General features: G+C 43.2%; 12 non-coding genes across 12 annotated transcripts; all 12 read left to right on the forward strand.

Annotated features, from left to right (window-relative positions):
* Positions 1–782: 782 nt before the first annotated feature.
* LOC146195857 (U5 spliceosomal RNA) lies at positions 783–908 on the forward strand. The gene has a single exon (XR_014706262.1). It is a non-coding gene; the product is annotated as a U5 spliceosomal RNA (small nuclear RNA).
* Positions 909–2,503: 1,595 nt separating this feature from the next.
* LOC146195858 (U5 spliceosomal RNA) lies at positions 2,504–2,629 on the forward strand. Its single transcript, XR_014706286.1, has one exon. It is a non-coding gene; the product is annotated as a U5 spliceosomal RNA (small nuclear RNA).
* A 1,590-nt stretch (positions 2,630–4,219) lies between these two features.
* LOC146195859 (U5 spliceosomal RNA) lies at positions 4,220–4,345 on the forward strand. The gene has a single exon (XR_014706280.1). It is a non-coding gene; the product is annotated as a U5 spliceosomal RNA (small nuclear RNA).
* Positions 4,346–5,942: 1,597 nt separating this feature from the next.
* Positions 5,943–6,068, forward strand: LOC146195860 (U5 spliceosomal RNA). The gene has a single exon (XR_014706236.1). It is a non-coding gene; the product is annotated as a U5 spliceosomal RNA (small nuclear RNA).
* Positions 6,069–7,665: 1,597 nt separating this feature from the next.
* On the forward strand, positions 7,666–7,791 carry LOC146195861 (U5 spliceosomal RNA). The gene has a single exon (XR_014706287.1). It is a non-coding gene; the product is annotated as a U5 spliceosomal RNA (small nuclear RNA).
* Positions 7,792–9,378: 1,587 nt separating this feature from the next.
* Positions 9,379–9,504, forward strand: LOC146195862 (U5 spliceosomal RNA). The gene has a single exon (XR_014706288.1). It is a non-coding gene; the product is annotated as a U5 spliceosomal RNA (small nuclear RNA).
* A 1,599-nt stretch (positions 9,505–11,103) lies between these two features.
* LOC146195863 (U5 spliceosomal RNA) lies at positions 11,104–11,229 on the forward strand. Its single transcript, XR_014706289.1, has one exon. It is a non-coding gene; the product is annotated as a U5 spliceosomal RNA (small nuclear RNA).
* Positions 11,230–12,817: 1,588 nt separating this feature from the next.
* LOC146195864 (U5 spliceosomal RNA) lies at positions 12,818–12,943 on the forward strand. Its single transcript, XR_014706263.1, has one exon. It is a non-coding gene; the product is annotated as a U5 spliceosomal RNA (small nuclear RNA).
* A 1,590-nt stretch (positions 12,944–14,533) lies between these two features.
* Positions 14,534–14,659, forward strand: LOC146195865 (U5 spliceosomal RNA). The gene has a single exon (XR_014706257.1). It is a non-coding gene; the product is annotated as a U5 spliceosomal RNA (small nuclear RNA).
* Positions 14,660–18,290: 3,631 nt separating this feature from the next.
* Positions 18,291–18,416, forward strand: LOC146195866 (U5 spliceosomal RNA). The gene has a single exon (XR_014706290.1). It is a non-coding gene; the product is annotated as a U5 spliceosomal RNA (small nuclear RNA).
* Positions 18,417–20,008: 1,592 nt separating this feature from the next.
* LOC146195867 (U5 spliceosomal RNA) lies at positions 20,009–20,134 on the forward strand. The gene has a single exon (XR_014706281.1). It is a non-coding gene; the product is annotated as a U5 spliceosomal RNA (small nuclear RNA).
* Positions 20,135–21,730: 1,596 nt separating this feature from the next.
* On the forward strand, positions 21,731–21,856 carry LOC146195868 (U5 spliceosomal RNA). Its single transcript, XR_014706291.1, has one exon. It is a non-coding gene; the product is annotated as a U5 spliceosomal RNA (small nuclear RNA).
* Positions 21,857–22,272: the final 416 nt, after the last annotated feature.

Below are 22,272 nucleotides of genomic sequence, written 5' to 3' on the forward strand. Positions count from 1 at the left end.
CATATTGCTGCTTAAATTGCATGCATCAATGATAACGAACTCTTTCATAGCTGTTTAGCTAACATTGTATAATTAGGAGAAACTTACTTTTATAACGTCGTGATTCATTGTATGATCAGGAGATACTTGTTCTGTGCTATATGTTTAACTGCATTACTTGTTTTTTATTACATAATTTGACCACTCCCCTCCTTAATGCCTCTGGCATTTAGAGTAAGGAAGTATAGAATTGAGAGCTAAGAGTTCCGGGAACAAAAAAAAAATGGGGGGGGGGGGGTAGGGGGGGGGGGGCGTATATTTTCTTCAAGAAATATGGCCTTTATATCGATCAATCAGTCTGTTTTCTCTCAAACAGAAAATGTGAGGCTAAGCTAATGTCAAAATGTTTCAGATTAGAAACATATTCGTTTGTAGAATGTGTGCACACTAATTGTTGTGTTCACATGCAACGTGAAAGACGTTAGCGCCGCTATGTGTTGTATGTTAGCGACACTAGATGGCGATGGCCGCGCCAAAAAGCACAAGAAGCAAAAGCAATGTGCCTAGACCACGAAGTTTTCCCGTTTACAAGAATACGTTGAGCCTAAGATCCGAATTCGTACAATAATTTCATTATTTTTACTAAAAGAACAACTCTAATGGCGTTATATAGTACTTATACTTGGCTAGAAACCCAGTTTGCACTGTAACTATGCAATAATTTTGTCATAGTTTGCGCCGTTAACGAGCACACATAGACATAACTGCTGCAATGGGGTGACGAGCGAAACGGTCTTGGAGTATCGCTCAGGTCTCTCCTCAAATCCACGTACTAATCTTTCGCCTTTTACTAAAGATTACCGTGGGGAGGGACACTTCAATGAGCCTATAGGCCAATTTTTGTGGGGCCTTGCCCGTTTGGGCGGGGCCTAAGCACTGAATCGAAAACAAGACTATATTGCCTTTGTTGAACGTTCTTGTCAACGGGGTCAGCTGCAGTTGCAGTACCAATTCACTGCACGTACGACTACATTATACACTGTAGCACTGCTCAGGGGCACCAACGCGGATCGGGGTAGAGAGGGTTACTCCTGATGCCGCTCGGCCACTTACTAATTGTGGCACCTCGATACGAATTCGGGCGAAATCCGGAATTGCGCGTGTTATTGTTCCGTCCATTTTTCAAGTGTTCGAAATTTCCCTCTTCACATGTTCGTTTGTGTCAAAAGTTTGTGCCTAAATACTACAATTCAGTTACTTTCCACCAAAATTAAATTTCGCAAACAGTGGTGAAGTCGGTCAGCTTCGTACTGCGGCCTGGCGCGTACGTGGTTCATTTTGAATGATGCCACATCATCATCACAAACCCCTGCTTAGTAGCAAAAAAGGAAAACGTATTATAACTCGTGCTGCTTGAAGTGTACATTAGGAATCCGAATAGACTCGCCGGAAGTAAACATACATTCTCTTGGCTAGCTCTTCTTGCCGGCATTGAAGCTACAAAACGCCCACACTCCTCAAATCTGACAGAAGCTCAGGCGGCTGCACGGTTCGACATTTTTCACGGATTTCAAGGAGGGTGCGATATTAAAACGGGAGCGTACAGAAAAGGCAGGATTTTGGGCGACAGTGGCTTTCCAGCCGGATAAATCCAGCGCCCTGATCACGTTCACAAAGTTGGTCTGGGTCGCTGAAACACTAAAACGTTTTTTTCAATCTTCATCGCGCCTACAACTTGTGACTGGAACCATATTGCTGCTTAAATTGCATGCATCAATGATAACGAACTCTTTCATAGCTGTTTAGCTAACATTGTATAATTAGGAGAAACTTACTTTTATAACGTCGTGATTCATTGTATGATCAGGAGATACTTGTTCTGTGCTATATGTTTAACTGCATTACTTGTTTTTTATTACATAATTTGACCACTCCCCTCCTTAATGCCTCTGGCATTTAGAGTAAGGAAGTATAGAATTGAGAGCTAAGAGTTCCGGGAACAAAAAAAAAAATGGGGGGGGGGGGTAGGGGGGCGTATATTTTCTTCAAGAAATATGGCCTTTATATCGATCAATCAGTCTGTTTTCTCTCAAACAGAAAATGTGAGGCTAAGCTAATGTCAAAATGTTTCAGATTAGAAACATATTCGTTTGTAGAATGTGTGCACACTAATTGTTGTGTTCACATGCAACGTGAAAGACGTTAGCGCCGCTATGTGTTGTATGTTAGCGACACTAGATGGCGATGGCCGCGCCAAAAAGCACAAGAAGCAAAAGCAATGTGCCTAGACCACGAAGTTTTCCCGTTTACAAGAATACGTTGAGCCTAAGATCCGAATTCGTACAATAATTTCATTATTTTTACTAAAAGAACAACTCTAATGGCGTTATATAGTACTTATACTTGGCTAGAAACCCAGTTTGCACTGTAACTATGCAATAATTTTGTCATAGTTTGCGCCGTTAACGAGCACACATAGACATAACTGCTGCAATGGGGTGACGAGCGAAACGGTCTTGGAGTGTCGCTCAGGTCTCTCCTCAAATCCACGTACTAATCTTTCGCCTTTTACTAAAGATTACCGTGGGGTGGGACACTTCAATGAGCCTATAGGCCAATTTTTATGGGGCCTTGCCCGTTTGGGCGGGGCCTAAGCACTGAATCGAAGACAAGACTATGTTGCCTTTGTTGAACGTTCTTGTCAACGGGGTCAGCTGCAGTTGCAGTACCAATTCACTGCACGTACGACTACATTATACACTGTAGCACTGCTCAGGGGCACCAACGCGGATCGGGGTAGAGAGGGTTGCTCCTGATGCCGCTCGGCCACTTACTAATTGTGGCACCTCGATACGAATTCGGGCGAAATCCGGAATTGCGCGTGATATTGTTCCGTCCATTTTTCAAGTGTTCGAAATTTCCCTCTTCACATGTTCGTTTGTGTCAAAAGTTTGTGCCTAAATACTACAATTCAGTTACTTTCCACCAAAATTAAATTTCGCAAACAGTGGTGAAGTCGGTCAGCTTCGTACTGCGGCCTGGCGCGTACGTGGTTCATTTTGAATGATGCCACATCATCATCACAAACCCCTGCTTAGTAGCAAAAAAGGAAAACGTATTATAAGTCGTGCTGCTTGAAGTGTACATTAGGAATCCGAATAGACTCGCCGGAAGTAAACATACATTCTCTTGGCTAGCTCTTCTCGCCGGCATTGAAGCTACAAAACGCCCACACTCCTCAAATCTGACAGAAGCTCAGGCGGCTGCACGGTTCGACATTTTTCACGGATTTCAAGGAGGGTGCGATATTAAAACGGGAGCGTACAGAAAAGGCAGGATTTTGGGCGACAGTGGCTTTCCAGCCGGATAAATCCAGCGCCCTGATCACGTTCACAAAGTTGGTCTGGGTCGCTGAAACACTAAAACGTTTTTTTCAATCTTCATCGCGCCTACAACTTGTGACTGGAACCATATTGCTGCTTAAATTGTATGCATCAATGATAACGAACTCTTTCATAGCTGTTTAGCTAACATTGTATAATTAGGAGAAACTTACTTTTATAACGTCGTGATTCATTGTATGATCAGGAGATACTTGTTCTGTGCTATATGTTTAACTGCATTACCTGTTTTTTATTACATAATTTGACCACTCCCCTCCTTAATGCCTCTGGCATTTAGAGTAAGGAAGTATAGAATTGAGAGCTAAGAGTTCCGGGAACAAAAAAAAAAATGGGGGGGTAGGGGGGCGTATATTTTCTTCAAGAAATATGGCCTTTATATCGATCAATCAGTCTGTTTTCTCTCAAACAGAAAATGTGAGGCTAAGCTAATGTCAAAATGTTTCAGATTAGAAACATATTCGTTTGTAGAATGTGTGCACACTAATTGTTGTGTTCACATGCAACGTGAAAGACGTTAGCGCCGCTATGTGTTGTATGTTAGCGACACTAGATGGCGATGGCCGCGCCAAAAAGCACAAGAAGCAAAAGCAATGTGCCTAGACCACGAAGTTTTCCCGTTTACAAGAATACGTTGAGCCTAAGATCCGAATTCATACAATAATTTCATTATTTTTACTAAAAGAACAACTCTAATGGCGTTATATAGTACTTATACTTGGCTAGAAACCCAGTTTGCACTGTAACTATGCAATAATTTTGTCATAGTTTGCGCCGTTAACGAGCACACATAGACATAACTGCTGCAATGGGGTGACGAGCGAAACGGTTTTGGAGTATCGCTCAGGTCTCTCCTCAAATCCACGTACTAATCTTTCGCCTTTTACTAAAGGTTACCGTGGGGAGGGACACTTTAATGAGCCTATAGGCCAATTTTTATGGGGCCTTGCCCGTTTGGGCGGGGCCTAAGCACTGAATCGAAAACAAGACTATATTGCCTTTGTTGAATGTTCTTGTCAACGGGGTCAGCTGCAGTTACAGTACCAATTCACTGCACGTACGACTACATTATACACTGTAGCACTGCTCAGGGGCGCCAACGCGGATCGGGGTAGAGAGGGTTACTCCTGATGCCGCTCGGCCGCTTCCTAATTGTGATACCTCGATACGAATTCGGGCGAAATCCGGAATTGCGCGTGAGATTGTTCCGTCCATTCTTCAAGTGTTCGAAATTTCCCTCTTCACATGTTCGTTTGTGTCAAAAGTTTGTGCCTAAATACTACAATTCAGTTACTTTCCACCAAAATTAAATTTCGCAAACAGTGGTGAAGTCGGTCAGCTTCGTACTGCGGCCTGGCGCGTACGTGGTTCATTTTGAATGATGCCACATCATCATCACAAACCCCTGCTTAGTAGCAAAAAAGGAAAACGTATTATAACTCGTGCTGCTTGAAGTGTACATTAGGAATCCGAATAGACTCGCCGGAAGTAAACATACATTCTCTTGGCTAGCTCTTCTCGCCGGCATTGAAGCTACAAAACGCCCACACTCCTCAAATCTGACAGAAGCTCGGGCGGCTGCACGGTTCGACATTTTTCACGGATTTCAAGGAGGGTGCGATATTAAAACGGGAGCGTACAGAAAAGGCAGGATTTTGGGCGACAGTGGCTTTCCAGCCGGATAAATCCAGCGCCCTGATCACGTTCACAAAGTTGGTCTGGGTCGCTGAAACACTAAAACGTTTTTTTCAATCTTCATCGCGCCTACAACTTGTGACTGGAACCATATTGCTGCTTAAATTGCATGCATCAATGATAACGAACTCTTTCATAGCTGTTTAGCTAACATTGTATAATTAGGAGAAACTTACTTTTATAACGTCGTGATTCACTGTATGATCAGGAGATACTTGTTCTGTGCTATATGTTTAACTGCATTACTTGTTTTTTATTACATAATTTGACCACTCCCCTCCTTAATGCCTCTGGCATTTAGAGTAAGGAAGTATAGAATTGAGAGCTAAGAGTTCCGGGAACAAAAAAAAAAATGGGGGGGGGGGTAGGGGGGGGGCGTATATTTTCTTCAAGAAATATGGCCTTTATATCGATCAATCAGTCTGTTTTCTCTCAAACAGAAAATGTGAGGCTAAGCTAATGTCAAAATGTTTCAGATTAGAAACATATTCGTTTGTAGAATGTGTGCACACTAATTGTTGTGTTCACATGCAACGTGAAAGACGTTAGCGCCGCTATGTGTTGTATGTTAGCGACACTAGATGGCGATGGCCGCGCCAAAAAGCACAAGAAGCAAAAGCAATGTGCCTAGACCACGAAGTTTTCCCGTTTACAAGAATACGTTGAGCCTAAGATCCGAATTCGTACAATAATTTCATTATTTTTACTAAAAGAACAACTCTAATGGCGTTATATAGTACTTATACTTGGCTAGAAACCCAGTTTGCACTGTAACTATGCAATAATTTTGTCATAGTTTGCGCCGTTAACGAGCACACATAGACATAACTGCTGCAATGGGGTGACGAGCGAAACGGTCTTGGAGTATCGCTCAGGTCTCTCCTCAAATCCACGTACTAATCTTTCGCCTTTTACTAAAGATTACCGTGGGGTGGGACACTTCAATGAGCCTATAGGCCAATTTTTATGGGGCTTTGCCCGTTTGGGCGGGGCCTAAGCACTGAATCGAAGACAAGACTATGTTGCCTTTGTTGAACGTTCTTGTCAACGGGGTCAGCTGCAGTTGCAGTACCAATTCACTGCACGTACGACTACATTATACACTGTAGCACTGCTCAGGGGCACCAACGCGGATCGGGGTAGAGAGGGTTACTCCTGATGCCGCTCGGCCACTTACTAATTGTGGCACCTCGATACGAATTCGGGCGAAATCCGGAATTGCGCGTGATATTGTTCCGTCCATTCTTCAAGTGTTCGAAATTTCCCTCTTCACATGTTCGTTTGTGTCAAAAGTTTGTGCCTAAATACTACAATTCAGTTACTTTCCACCAAAATTAAATTTCGCAAACAGTGGTGAAGTCGGTCAGCTTCGTACTGCGGCCTGGCGCGTACGTGGTTCATTTTGAATGATGCCACATCATCATCACAAACCCCTGCTTAGTAGCAAAAAAGGAAAACGTATTATAACTCGTGCTGCTTGAAGTGTACATTAGGAATCCGAATAGACTCGCCGGAAGTAAACATACATTCTCTTGGCTAGCTCTTCTCGCCGGCATTGAAGCTACAAAACGCCCACACTCCTCAAATCTGACAGAAGCTCGGGCGGCTGCACGGTTCGACATTTTTCACGGATTTCAAGGAGGGTGCGATATTAAAACGGGAGCGTACAGAAAAGGCAGGATTTTGGGCGACAGTGGCTTTCCAGCCGGATAAATCCAGCGCCCTGATCACGTTCACAAAGTTGGTCTGGGTCGCTGAAACACTAAAACGTTTTTTTCAATCTTCATCGCGCCTACAACTTGTGACTGGAACCATATTGCTGCTTAAATTGCATGCATCAATGATAACGAACTCTTTCATAGCTGTTTAGCTAACATTGTATAATTAGGAGAAACTTACTTTTATAACGTCGTGATTCATTGTATGATCAGGAGATACTTGTTCTGTGCTATATGTTTAACTGCATTACTTGTTTTTTATTACATAATTTGACCACTCCCCTCCTTAATGCCTCTGGCATTTAGAGTAAGGAAGTATAGAATTGAGAGCTAAGAGTTCCGGGAACAAAAAAAAAATGGGGGGGGGGGTAGGGGGGGGGGCGTATATTTTCTTCAAGAAATATGGCCTTTATATCGATCAATCAGTCTGTTTTCTCTCAAACAGAAAATGTGAGGCTAAGCTAATGTCAAAATGTTTCAGATTAGAAACATATTCGTTTGTAGAATGTGTGCACACTAATTGTTGTGTTCACATGCAACGTGAAAGACGTTAGCGCCGCTATGTGTTGTATGTTAGCGACACTAGATGGCGATGGCCGCGCCAAAAAGCACAAGAAGCAAAAGCAATGTGCCTAGACCACGAAGTTTTCCCGTTTACAAGAATACGTTGAGCCTAAGATCCGAATTCGTACAATAATTTCATTATTTTTACTAAAAGAACAACTCTAATGGCGTTATATAGTACTTATACTTGGCTAGAAACCCAGTTTGCACTGTAACTATGCAATAATTTTGTCATAGTTTGCGCCGTTAACGAGCACACATAGACATAACTGCTGCAATGGGGTGACGAGCGAAACGGTCTTGGAGTATCGCTCAGGTCTCTCCTCAAATCCACGTACTAATCTTTCGCCTTTTACTAAAGATTACCGTGGGGTGGGACACTTCAATGAGCCTATAGGCCAATTTTTATGGGGCCTTGCCCGTTTGGGCGGGGCCTAAGCACTGAATCGAAGACAAGACTATGTTGCCTTTGTTGAACGTTCTTGTCAACGGGGTCAGCTGCAGTTGCAGTACCAATTCACTGCACGTACGACTACATTATACACTGTAGCACTGCTCAGGGGCACCAACGCGGATCGGGGTAGAGAGGGTTACTCCTGATGCCGCTCGGCCACTTACTAATTGTGGCACCTCGATACGAATTCGGGCGAAATCCGGAATTGCGCGTGATATTGTTCCGTCCATTTTTCAAGTGTTCGAAATTTCCCTCTTCACATGTTCGTTTGTGTCAAAAGTTTGTGCCTAAATACTACAATTCAGTTACTTTCCACCAAAATTAAATTTCGCAAACAGTGGTGAAGTCGGTCAGCTTCGTACTGCGGCCTGGCGCGTACGTGGTTCATTTTGAATGATGCCACATCATCATCACAAACCCCTGCTTAGTAGCAAAAAGGAAAACGTATTATAAGTCGTGCTGCTTGAAGTGGACATTAGGAATCCGAATAGACTCGCCGGAAGTAAACATACATTCTCTTGGCTAGCTCTTCTCGCCGGCATTGAAGCTACAAAACGCCCACACTCCTCAAATCTGACAGAAGCTCAGGCGGCTGCACGGTTCGACATTTTTCACGGATTTCAAGGAGGGTGCGATATTAAAACGGGAGCGTACAGAAAAGGCAGGATTTTGGGCGACAGTGGCTTTCCAGCCGGATAAATCCAGCGCCCTGATCACGTTCACAAAGTTGGTCTGGGTCGCTGAAACACTAAAACGTTTTTTTCAATCTTCATCGCGCCTACAACTTGTGACTGGAACCATATTGCTGCTTAAATTGTATGCATCAATGATAACGAACTCTTTCATAGCTGTTTAGCTAACATTGTATAATTAGGAGAAACTTACTTTTATAACGTCGTGATTCATTGTATGATCAGGAGATACTTGTTCTGTGCTATATGTTTAACTGCATTACTTGTTTTTTATTACATAATTTGACCACTCCCCTCCTTAATGCCTCTGGCATTTAGAGTAAGGAAGTATAGAATTGAGAGCTAAGAGTCCGGGAACAAAAAAAAATGGGGGGGGTAGGGGGGCGTATATTTTCTTCAAGAAATATGGCCTTTATATCGATCAATCAGTCTGTTTTCTCTCAAACAGAAAATGTGAGGCTAAGCTAATGTCAAAATGTTTCAGATTAGAAACATATTCGTTTGTAGAATGTGTGCACACTAATTGTTGTGTTCACATGCAACGTGAAAGACGTTAGCGCCGCTATGTGTTGTATGTTAGCGACACTAGATGGCGATGGCCGCGCCAAAAAGCACAAGAAGCAAAAGCAATGTGCCTAGACCACGAAGTTTTCCCGTTTACAAGAATACGTTGAGCCTAAGATCCGAATTCGTACAATAATTTCATTATTTTTACTAAAAGAACAACTCTAATGGCGTTATATAGTACTTATACTTGGCTAGAAACCCAGTTTGCACTGTAACTATGCAATAATTTTGTCATAGTTTGCGCCGTTAACGAGCACACATAGACATAACTGCTGCAATGGGGTGACGAGCGAAACGGTCTTGGAGTATCGCTCAGGTCTCTCCTCAAATCCACGTACTAATCTTTCGCCTTTTACTAAAGATTACCGTGGGGTGGGACACTTCAATGAGCCTATAGGCCAATTTTTATGGGGCCTTGCCCGTTTGGGCGGGGCCTAAGCACTGAATCGAAGACAAGACTATGTTGCCTTTGTTGAACGTTCTTGTCAACGGGGTCAGCTGCAGTTGCAGTACCAATTCACTGCACGTACGACTACATTATACACTGTAGCACTGCTCAGGGGCACCAACGCGGATCGGGGTAGAGAGGGTTACTCCTGATGCCGCTCGGCCACTTACTAATTGTGGCACCTCGATACGAATTCGGGCGAAATCCGGAATTGCGCGTGATATTGTTCCGTCCATTCTTCAAGTGTTCGAAATTTCCCTCTTCACATGTTCGTTTGTGTCAAAAGTTTGTGCCTAAATACTACAATTCAGTTACTTTCCACCAAAATTAAATTTCGCAAACAGTGGTGAAGTCGGTCAGCTTCGTACTGCGGCCTGGCGCGTACGTGGTTCATTTTGAATGATGCCACATCATCATCACAAACCCCTGCTTAGTAGCAAAAAAGGAAAACGTATTATAACTCGTGCTGCTTGAAGTGTACATTAGGAATCCGAATAGACTCGCCGGAAGTAAACATACATTCTCTTGGCTAGCTCTTCTCGCCGGCATTGAAGCTACAAAACGCCCACACTCCTCAAATCTGACAGAAGCTCGGGCGGCTGCACGGTTCGACATTTTTCACGGATTTCAAGGAGGGTGCGATATTAAAACGGGAGCGTACAGAAAAGGCAGGATTTTGGGCGACAGTGGCTTTCCAGCCGGATAAATCCAGCGCCCTGATCACGTTCACAAAGTTGGTCTGGGTCGCTGAAACACTAAAACGTTTTTTTCAATCTTCATCGCGCCTACAACTTGTGACTGGAACCATATTGCTGCTTAAATTGCATGCATCAATGATAACGAACTCTTTCATAGCTGTTTAGCTAACATTGTATAATTAGGAGAAACTTACTTTTATAACGTCGTGATTCATTGTATGATCAGGAGATACTTGTTCTGTGCTATATGTTTAACTGCATTACTTGTTTTTTATTACATAATTTGACCACTCCCCTCCTTAATGCCTCTGGCATTTAGAGTAAGGAAGTATAGAATTGAGAGCTAAGAGTTCCGGGAACAAAAAAAAAATGGGGGGGGGGGGGGTAGGGGGGGGGCGTATATTTTCTTCAAGAAATATGGCCTTTATATCGATCAATCAGTCTGTTTTCTCTCAAACAGAAAATGTGAGGCTAAGCTAATGTCAAAATGTTTCAGATTAGAAACATATTCGTTTGTAGAATGTGTGCACACTAATTGTTGTGTTCACATGCAACGTGAAAGACGTTAGCGCCGCTATGTGTTGTATGTTAGCGACACTAGATGGCGATGGCCGCGCCAAAAAGCACAAGAAGCAAAAGCAATGTGCCTAGACCACGAAGTTTTCCCGTTTACAAGAATACGTTGAGCCTAAGATCCGAATTCGTACAATAATTTCATTATTTTTACTAAAAGAACAACTCTAATGGCGTTATATAGTACTTATACTTGGCTAGAAACCCAGTTTGCACTGTAACTATGCAATAATTTTGTCATAGTTTGCGCCGTTAACGAGCACACATAGACATAACTGCTGCAATGGGGTGACGAGCGAAACGGTCTTGGAGTATCGCTCAGGTCTCTCCTCAAATCCACGTACTAATCTTTCGCCTTTTACTAAAGATTACCGTGGGGTGGGACACTTCAATGAGCCTATAGGCCAATTTTTATGGGGCCTTGCCCGTTTGGGCGGGGCCTAAGCACTGAATCGAAGACAAGACTATGTTGCCTTTGTTGAACGTTCTTGTCAACGGGGTCAGCTGCAGTTGCAGTACCAATTCACTGCACGTACGACTACATTATACACTGTAGCACTGCTCAGGGGCACCAACGCGGATCGGGGTAGAGAGGGTTACTCCTGATGCCGCTCGGCCACTTACTAATTGTGGCACCTCGATACGAATTCGGGCGAAATCCGGAATTGCGCGTGATATTGTTCCGTCCATTTTTCAAGTGTTCGAAATTTCCCTCTTCACATGTTCGTTTGTGTCAAAAGTTTGTGCCTAAATACTACAATTCAGTTACTTTCCACCAAAATTAAATTTCGCAAACAGTGGTGAAGTCGGTCAGCTTCGTACTGCGGCCTGGCGCGTACGTGGTTCATTTTGAATGATGCCACATCATCATCACAAACCCCTGCTTAGTAGCAAAAAGGAAAACGTATTATAAGTCGTGCTGCTTGAAGTGGACATTAGGAATCCGAATAGACTCGCCGGAAGTAAACATACATTCTCTTGGCTAGCTCTTCTCGCCGGCATTGAAGCTACAAAACGCCCACACTCCTCAAATCTGACAGAAGCTCAGGCGGCTGCACGGTTCGACATTTTTCACGGATTTCAAGGAGGGTGCGATATTAAAACGGGAGCGTACAGAAAAGGCAGGATTTTGGGCGACAGTGGCTTTCCAGCCGGATAAATCCAGCGCCCTGATCACGTTCACAAAGTTGGTCTGGGTCGCTGAAACACTAAAACGTTTTTTTCAATCTTCATCGCGCCTACAACTTGTGACTGGAACCATATTGCTGCTTAAATTGTATGCATCAATGATAACGAACTCTTTCATAGCTGTTTAGCTAACATTGTATAATTAGGAGAAACTTACTTTTATAACGTCGTGATTCATTGTATGATCAGGAGATACTTGTTCTGTGCTATATGTTTAACTGCATTACTTGTTTTTTATTACATAATTTGACCACTCCCCTCCTTAATGCCTCTGGCATTTAGAGTAAGGAAGTATAGAATTGAGAGCTAAGAGTCCGGGAACAAAAAAAAATGGGGGGGGGTAGGGGGGCGTATATTTTCTTCAAGAAATATGGCCTTTATATCGATCAATCAGTCTGTTTTCTCTCAAACAGAAAATGTGAGGCTAAGCTAATGTCAAAATGTTTCAGATTAGAAACATATTCGTTTGTAGAATGTGTGCACACTAATTGTTGTGTTCACATGCAACGTGAAAGACGTTAGCGCCGCTATGTGTTGTATGTTAGCGACACTAGATGGCGATGGCCGCGCCAAAAAGCACAAGAAGCAAAAGCAATGTGCCTAGACCACGAAGTTTTCCCGTTTACAAGAATACGTTGAGCCTAAGATCCGAATTCATACAATAATTTCATTATTTTTACTAAAAGAACAACTCTAATGGCGTTATATAGTACTTATACTTGGCTAGAAACCCAGTTTGCACTGTAACTATGCAATAATTTTGTCATAGTTTGCGCCGTTAACGAGCACACATAGACATAACTGCTGCAATGGGGTGACGAGCGAAACGGTTTTGGAGTATCGCTCAGGTCTCTCCTCAAATCCACGTACTAATCTTTCGCCTTTTACTAAAGATTACCGTGGGGAGGGACACTTCAATGAGCCTATAGGCCAATTTTTGTGGGGCCTTGCCCGTTTGGGCGGGGCCTAAGCACTGAATCGAAAACAAGACTATATTGCCTTTGTTGAATGTTCTTGTCAACGGGGTCAGCTGCAGTTACAGTACCAATTCACTGCACGTACGACTACATTATACACTGTAGCACTGCTCAGGGGCGCCAACGCGGATCGGGGTAGAGAGGGTTACTCCTGATGCCGCTCGGCCGCTTCCTAATTGTGATACCTCGATACGAATTCGGGCGAAATCCGGAATTGCGCGTGAGATTGTTCCGTCCATTCTTCAAGTGTTCGAAATTTCCCTCTTCACATGTTCGTTTGTGTCAAAAGTTTGTACTTAAATACTACAATTCAGTTACTTTCCACCAAAATTAAATTTCGCAAACAGCGGTGAAGTCGGTCAGCTTCGTACTGCGGCCTGGCGCGTACGTGGTTCATTTTGAATGGTGCCACATCATCATCTCAAACCCCTGCTTGGTAGCAAAAAAGGAAAACGTATTATAACTCGTGCTGCTTGAAGTGTACATTAGGAATCCGAATAGACTCGCAGGAAGTAAACATACATTCTCTTGGCTAGCTCTTCTCGCCGGCATCGAAGCTACAAAACGCCCATACTCCTCAAATCTGACAGAAGCTCAGGTGGCTGCACGGTTCGACATTTTTAACGGATTTCAGGAGGGTGCGATATTAAAACGGGAGCATACAGAAAAGGCAGGATTTTGGGCGACAGTGGCTTTCCAGCCGGATAAATCCAGCGCCCTGATCACGTTCACAAAGTTGGTCTGGGTCGCCGAAACACTAAAACGTTTTTTTCAATCTTCATCGCGCCTACAACTTGTGATTGGAACCATATTGCTGCTTAAATTGTATGCATCAATGATAACGAACTCTTTCATAGCTGTTTGGCTAACATTGTATAATTAGGAGAAACTTACTTTTATAACGTCGTGATTCATTGTATGATCAGGAGATACTTGTTCTGTGCTATATGTTTAACTGCATTACTTGTTTTTTTTTACATAATTTGACCACTCCCCTCCTTAATGCCTCTGGCATTTAGAGTAAGGAAGTATAGAATTGAGAGCTAAGAGTTCCGGGAACAAAAAAAAAATGGGGGGGGTAGGGGGGGCGTATATTTTCTTCAAGAAATATGGCCTTTATATCGATCAATCAGTCTGTTTTCTTTTAAACAGAAAATGTGAGGCTAAGCTAATGTCAAAATGTTTCAGATTAGAAACATATTCGTTTGTAGAATGTGTGCTCACTAATTGTTGTGTTCACATGCAACGTGAAAGACGTTAGCGCCGCTATGTGTTGAATGTTAGCGACACTAGATGGCGATGGCCGCGCCAAAAAGCACAAGAAGCAAAAGCAATGTTCCTAGACCACGAAGTTTTCCCGTTTACAAGAATACGTTGAGCCTAAGATCCGAATTCATACAATAATTTCATTATTTTTACTAAAAGAACAACTCTAATGGCGTTATATAGTACTTATACTTGGCTAGAAACCCAGTTTGCACTGTAACTACGCAATAATTTTGTCATAGTTTGCGCCGTTAACGAGCACACATAGACATAACTGCTGCAATGGGGTGACGAGCGAAACGGTTTTGGAGTATCGCTCAGGTCTCTCCTCAAATCCACGTACTAATCTTTCGCCTTTTACTAAAGATTACCGTGGGGAGGGACACTTTAATGAGCCTATAGGCCAATTTTTGTGGGGCCTTGCCCGTTTGGGCGGGGCCTAAGCACTGAATCGAAAACAAGACTATATTGCCTTTGTTGAATGTTCTTGTCAACGGGGTCAGCTGCAGTTACAGTACCAATTCACTGCACGTACGACTACACTATACACTGTAGCACTGTTCAGGGGCGCCAACGCGGATCGGGGTAGAGAGGGTTACTCCTGATGCCGCTCGGCCGCTTCCTAATTGTGATACCTCGATACGAATTCGGGCGAAATCCGGAATTGCGCGTGAGATTGTTCCGTCCATTTTTCAAGTGTTCGAAATTTCCCTCTTCACATGTTCGTTTGTGTCAAAAGTTTGTACTTAAATACTACAATTCAGTTACTTTCCACCAAAATTAAATTTTGCAAAAAGCGGTGAAGTCGGTCAGCTTCGTACTGCGGCCTGGCGCGTACGTGGTTCATTTTGAATGGTGCCACATGATTATCGTAAACCCCTGCTTAGTAGCAAAAAAGGAAAACGTATTATAACTCGTGCTGCTTGAAGTGTACATTAGGAATCCGAATAGACTCGCATGAAGTAAACATACATTCTCTTGGCTAGCTCTTCTCGCCGGCATCAAAGCTACAAAACGCCCATACTCCTCAAATCTGACAGAAGCTCAGGCGGCTGCACGGTTCGACATTTTTCACGGATTTCAAGGAGGGTGCGATATTAAAACGGGAGCGTACAGAAAAGGCAGGATTTTGGGCGACAGTGGCTTTCCAGCCGGATAAATCCAGCGCCCTGATCACGTTCACAAAGTTGGTCTGGGTCGCTGAAACACTAAAACGTTTTTTTCAATCTTCATCGCGCCTACAACTTGTGACTGGAACCATATTGCTGCTTAAATTGTATGCATCAATGATAACGAACTCTTTCATAGCTGTTTAGCTAACATTGTATAATTAGGAGAAACTTACTTTTATAACGTCGTGATTCATTGTATGATCAGGAGATACTTGTTCTGTGCTATATGTTTAACTGCATTACTTGTTTTTTATTACATAATTTGACCACTCCCCTCCTTAATGCCTCTGGCATTTAGAGTAAGGAAGTATAGAATTGAGAGCTAAGAGTTCCGGGAACAAAAAAAAAAATGGGGGGGTAGGGGGGCGTATATTTTCTTCAAGAAATATGGCCTTTATATCGATCAATCAGTCTGTTTTCTCTCAAACAGAAAATGTGAGGCTAAGCTAATGTCAAAATGTTTCAGATTAGAAACATATTCGTTTGTAGAATGTGTGCACACTAATTGTTGTGTTCACATGCAACGTGAAAGACGTTAGCGCCGCTATGTGTTGTATGTTAGCGACACTAGATGGCGATGGCCGCGCCAAAAAGCACAAGAAGCAAAAGCAATGTGCCTAGACCACGAAGTTTTCCCGTTTACAAGAATACGTTGAGCCTAAGATCCGAATTCATACAATAATTTCATTATTTTTACTAAAAGAACAACTCTAATGGCGTTATATAGTACTTATACTTGGCTAGAAACCCAGTTTGCACTGTAACTATGCAATAATTTTGTCATAGTTTGCGCCGTTAACGAGCACACATAGACATAACTGCTGCAATGGGGTTACGAGCGAAACGGTTTTGGAGTATCGCTCAGGTCTCTCCTCAAATCCACGTTTTTAACTGTTTGAGGGTCTTTGATGTAACATAGCGGCAAGCTCAGACCCACACCAGCAGCTGTGTAACCTATGAGGTTAGGCCTCTTTTGTTGTCTGTCGTAACTTTTGGGTGTGTGCAAAGTGATGATTTGCTCATTTGGTTGTCATTTGTGAACAATATTCATGCTTACAGCCAATTTTGATTTGGAGGGTGTTGTCCTCCTGTTGTCATCCAGCATCCTGTCATGTTTTCACATATTTGTATTGATCCCATGTTACGGTGTTGATGGGTCTGCTTTGTACTACTGTACTTGACATGTCACCTTCGGGTGTAATAAAACATTTTCTTTCGCCTTTTACTAAAGATTACCGTGGGGAGGGACACTTCAATGAGCCTATAGGCCAATTTTTGTGGGGCCTTGCCCGTTTGGGCGGGGCCTAAGCACTGAATCGAAAACAAGACTATATTGCCTTTGTTGAACGTTCTTGTCAACGGGGTCAGCTGCAGTTGCAGTACCAATTCACTGCACGTACGACTACATTATACACTGTAGCACTGCTCAGGGGCACCAACGCGGATCGGGGAAGAGAGGGTTACTCCTGATGCCGCTCGGCCACTTACTAATTGTGGCACCTCGATACGAATTCGGGCGAAATCCGGAATTGCGCGTGTTATTGTTCCGTCCATTTTTCAAGTGTTCGAAATTTCCCTCTTCACATGTTCGTTTGTGTCAAAAGTTTGTGCCTAAATACTACAATTCAGTTACTTTCCACCAAAATTAAATTTCGCAAACAGTGGTGAAGTCGGTCAGCTTCGTACTGCGGCCTGGCGCGTACGTGGTTCATTTTGAATGATGCCACATCATCATCACAAACCCCTGCTTAGTAGCAAAAAAGGAAAACGTATTATAACTCGTGCTGCTTGAAGTGTACATTAGGAATCCGAATAGACTCGCCGGAAGTAAACATACATTCTCTTGGCTAGCTCTTCTCGCCGGCATTGAAGCTACAAAACGCCCACACTCCTCAAATCTGACAGAAGCTCAGGCGGCTGCACGGTTCGACATTTTTCACGGATTTCAAGGAGGGTGCGATATTAAAACGGGAGCGTACAGAAAAGGCAGGATTTTGGGCGACAGTGGCTTTCCAGCCGGATAAATCCAGCGCCCTGATCACGTTCACAAAGTTGGTCTGGGTCGCTGAAACACTAAAACGTTTTTTTCAATCTTCATCGCGCCTACAACTTGTGACTGGAACCATATTGCTGCTTAAATTGCATGCATCAATGATAACGAACTCTTTCATAGCTGTTTAGCTAACATTGTATAATTAGGAGAAACTTACTTTTATAACGTCGTGATTCATTGTATGATCAGGAGATACTTGTTCTGTGCTATATGTTTAACTGCATTACTTGTTTTTTATTACATAATTTGACCACTCCCCTCCTTAATGCCTCTGGCATTTAGAGTAAGGAAGTATAGAATTGAGAGCTAAGAGTTCCGGGAACAAAAAAAAAATGGGGGGGGGGGGTAGGGGGGCGTATATTTTCTTCAAGAAATATGGCCTTTATATCGATCAATCAGTCTGTTTTCTCTCAAACAGAAAATGTGAGGCTAAGCTAATGTCAAAATGTTTCAGATTAGAAACATATTCGTTTGTAGAATGTGTGCACACTAATTGTTGTGTTCACATGCAACGTGAAAGACGTTAGCGCCGCTATGTGTTGTATGTTAGCGACACTAGATGGCGATGGCCGCGCCAAAAAGCACAAGAAGCAAAAGCAATGTGCCTAGACCACGAAGTTTTCCCGTTTACAAGAATACGTTGAGCCTAAGATCCGAATTCGTACAATAATTTCATTATTTTTACTAAAAGAACAACTCTAATGGCGTTATATAGTACTTATACTTGGCTAGAAACCCAGTTTGCACTGTAACTATGCAATAATTTTGTCATAGTTTGCGCCGTTAACGAGCACACATAGACATAACTGCTGCAATGGGGTGACGAGCGAAACGGTCTTGGAGTGTCGCTCAGGTCTCTCCTCAAATCCACGTACTAATCTTTCGCCTTTTACTAAAGATTACCGTGGGGTGGGACACTTCAATGAGCCTATAGGCCAATTTTTATGGGGCCTTGCCCGTTTGGGCGGGGCCTAAGCACTGAATCGAAGACAAGACTATGTTGCCTTTGTTGAACGTTCTTGTCAACGGGGTCAGCTGCAGTTGCAGTACCAATTCACTGCACGTACGACTACATTATACACTGTAGCACTGCTCAGGGGCACCAACGCGGATCGGGGTAGAGAGGGTTGCTCCTGATGCCGCTCGGCCACTTACTAATTGTGGCACCTCGATACGAATTCGGGCGAAATCCGGAATTGCGCGTGATATTGTTCCGTCCATTTTTCAAGTGTTCGAAATTTCCCTCTTCACATGTTCGTTTGTGTCAAAAGTTTGTGCCTAAATACTACAATTCAGTTACTTTCCACCAAAATTAAATTTCGCAAACAGTGGTGAAGTCGGTCAGCTTCGTACTGCGGCCTGGCGCGTACGTGGTTCATTTTGAATGATGCCACATCATCATCACAAACCCCTGCTTAGTAGCAAAAAAGGAAAACGTATTATAAGTCGTGCTGCTTGAAGTGTACATTAGGAATCCGAATAGACTCGCCGGAAGTAAACATACATTCTCTTGGCTAGCTCTTCTCGCCGGCATTGAAGCTACAAAACGCCCACACTCCTCAAATCTGACAGAAGCTCAGGCGGCTGCACGGTTCGACATTTTTCACGGATTTCAAGGAGGGTGCGATATTAAAACGGGAGCGTACAGAAAAGGCAGGATTTTGGGCGACAGTGGCTTTCCAGCCGGATAAATCCAGCGCCCTGATCACGTTCACAAAGTTGGTCTGGGTCGCTGAAACACTAAAACGTTTTTTTCAATCTTCATCGCGCCTACAACTTGTGACTGGAACCATATTGCTGCTTAAATTGTATGCATCAATGATAACGAACTCTTTCATAGCTGTTTAGCTAACATTGTATAATTAGGAGAAACTTACTTTTATAACGTCGTGATTCATTGTATGATCAGGAGATACTTGTTCTGTGCTATATGTTTAACTGCATTACTTGTTTTTTATTACATAATTTGACCACTCCCCTCCTTAATGCCTCTGGCATTTAGAGTAAGGAAGTATAGAATTGAGAGCTAAGAGTTCCGGGAACAAAAAAAAAAAAATGGGGGGGTAGGGGGGCGTATATTTTCTTCAAGAAATATGGCCTTTATATCGATCAATCAGTCTGTTTTCTCTCAAACAGAAAATGTGAGGCTAAGCTAATGTCAAAATGTTTCAGATTAGAAACATATTCGTTTGTAGAATGTGTGCACACTAATTGTTGTGTTCACATGCAACGTGAAAGACGTTAGCGCCGCTATGTGTTGTATGTTAGCGACACTAGATGGCGATGGCCGCGCCAAAAAGCACAAGAAGCAAAAGCAATGTGCCTAGACCACGAAGTTTTCCCGTTTACAAGAATACGTTGAGCCTAAGATCCGAATTCATACAATAATTTCATTATTTTTACTAAAAGAACAACTCTAATGGCGTTATATAGTACTTATACTTGGCTAGAAACCCAGTTTGCACTGTAACTATGCAATAATTTTGTCATAGTTTGCGCCGTTAACGAGCACACATAGACATAACTGCTGCAATGGGGTGACGAGCGAAACGGTTTTGGAGTATCGCTCAGGTCTCTCCTCAAATCCACGTACTAATCTTTCGCCTTTTACTAAAGGTTACCGTGGGGAGGGACACTTTAATGAGCCTATAGGCCAATTTTTATGGGGCCTTGCCCGTTTGGGCGGGGCCTAAGCACTGAATCGAAAACAAGACTATATTGCCTTTGTTGAATGTTCTTGTCAACGGGGTCAGCTGCAGTTACAGTACCAATTCACTGCACGTACGACTACATTATACACTGTAGCACTGCTCAGGGGCGCCAACGCGGATCGGGGTAGAGAGGGTTACTCCTGATGCCGCTCGGCCGCTTCCTAATTGTGATACCTCGATACGAATTCGGGCGAAATCCGGAATTGCGCGTGAGATTGTTCCGTCCATTCTTCAAGTGTTCGAAATTTCCCTCTTCACATGTTCGTTTGTGTCAAAAGTTTGTGCCTAAATACTACAATTCAGTTACTTTCCACCAAAATTAAATTTCGCAAACAGTGGTGAAGTCGGTCAGCTTCGTACTGCGGCCTGGCGCGTACGTGGTTGATTTTGAATGATGCCACATCATCATCACAAACCCCTGCTTAGTAGCAAAAAAGGAAAACGTATTATAACTCGTGCTGCTTGAAGTGTACATTAGGAATCCGAATAGACTCGCCGGAAGTAAACATACATTCTCTTGGCTAGCTCTTCTCGCCGGCATTGAAGCTACAAAACGCCCACACTCCTCAAATCTGACAGAAGCTCGGGCGGCTGCACGGTTCGACATTTTTCACGGATTTCAAGGAGGGTGCGATATTAAAACGGGAGCGTACAGAAAAGGCAGGATTTTGGGCGACAGTGGCTTTCCAGCCGGATAAATCCAGCGCCCTGATCACGTTCACAAAGTTGGTCTGGGTCGCTGAAACACTAAAACGTTTTTTTCAATCTTCATCGCGCCTACAACTTGTGACTGGAACCATATTGCTGCTTAAATTGCATGCATCAATGATAACGAACTCTTTCATAGCTGTTTAGCTAACATTGTATAATTAGGAGAAACTTACTTTTATAACGTCGTGATTCATTGTATGATCAGGAGATACTTGTTCTGTGCTATATGTTTAACTGCATTACTTGTTTTTTATTACATAATTTGACCACTCCCCTCCTTAATGCCTCTGGCATTTAGAGTAAGGAAGTATAGAATTGAGAGCTAAGAGTTCCGGGAACAAAAAAAAAATGGGGGGGGGGGGTAGGGGGGGGCGTATATTTTCTTCAAGAAATATGGCCTTTATATCGATCAATCAGTCTGTTTTCTCTCAAACAGAAAATGTGAGGCTAAGCTAATGTCAAAATGTTTCAGATTAGAAACATATTCGTTTGTAGAATGTGTGCACACTAATTGTTGTGTTCACATGCAACGTGAAAGACGTTAGCGCCGCTATGTGTTGTATGTTAGCGACACTAGATGGCGATGGCCGCGCCAAAAAGCACAAGAAGCAAAAGCAATGTGCCTAGACCACGAAGTTTTCCCGTTTACAAGAATACGTTGAGCCTAAGATCCGAATTCGTACAATAATTTCATTATTTTTACTAAAAGAACAACTCTAATGGCGTTATATAGTACTTATACTTGGCTAGAAACCCAGTTTGCACTGTAACTATGCAATAATTTTGTCATAGTTTGCGCCGTTAACGAGCACACATAGACATAACTGCTGCAATGGGGTGACGAGCGAAACGGTCTTGGAGTATCGCTCAGGTCTCTCCTCAAATCCACGTACTAATCTTTCGCCTTTTACTAAAGATTACCGTGGGGTGGGACACTTCAATGAGCCTATAGGCCAATTTTTATGGGGCCTTGCCCGTTTGGGCGGGGCCTAAGCACTGAATCGAAGACAAGACTATGTTGCCTTTGTTGAACGTTCTTGTCAACGGGGTCAGCTGCAGTTGCAGTACCAATTCACTGCACGTACGACTACATTATACACTGTAGCACTGCTCAGGGGCACCAACGCGGATCGGGGTAGAGAGGGTTACTCCTGATGCCGCTCGGCCACTTACTAATTGTGGCACCTCGATACGAATTCGGGCGAAATCCGGAATTGCGCGTGATATTGTTCCGTCCATTCTTCAAGTGTTCGAAATTTCCCTCTTCACATGTTCGTTTGTGTCAAAAGTTTGTGCCTAAATACTACAATTCAGTTACTTTCCACCAAAATTAAATTTCGCAAACAGTGGTGAAGTCGGTCAGCTTCGTACTGCGGCCTGGCGCGTACGTGGTTCATTTTGAATG

This window comes from Amblyomma maculatum, chromosome 3, assembly GCF_055883805.1.
Source record: "Amblyomma maculatum isolate TAMU_Amacu chromosome 3, ASM5588380v1, whole genome shotgun sequence".
Taxonomy (NCBI): domain Eukaryota; kingdom Metazoa; phylum Arthropoda; class Arachnida; order Ixodida; family Ixodidae; genus Amblyomma; species Amblyomma maculatum.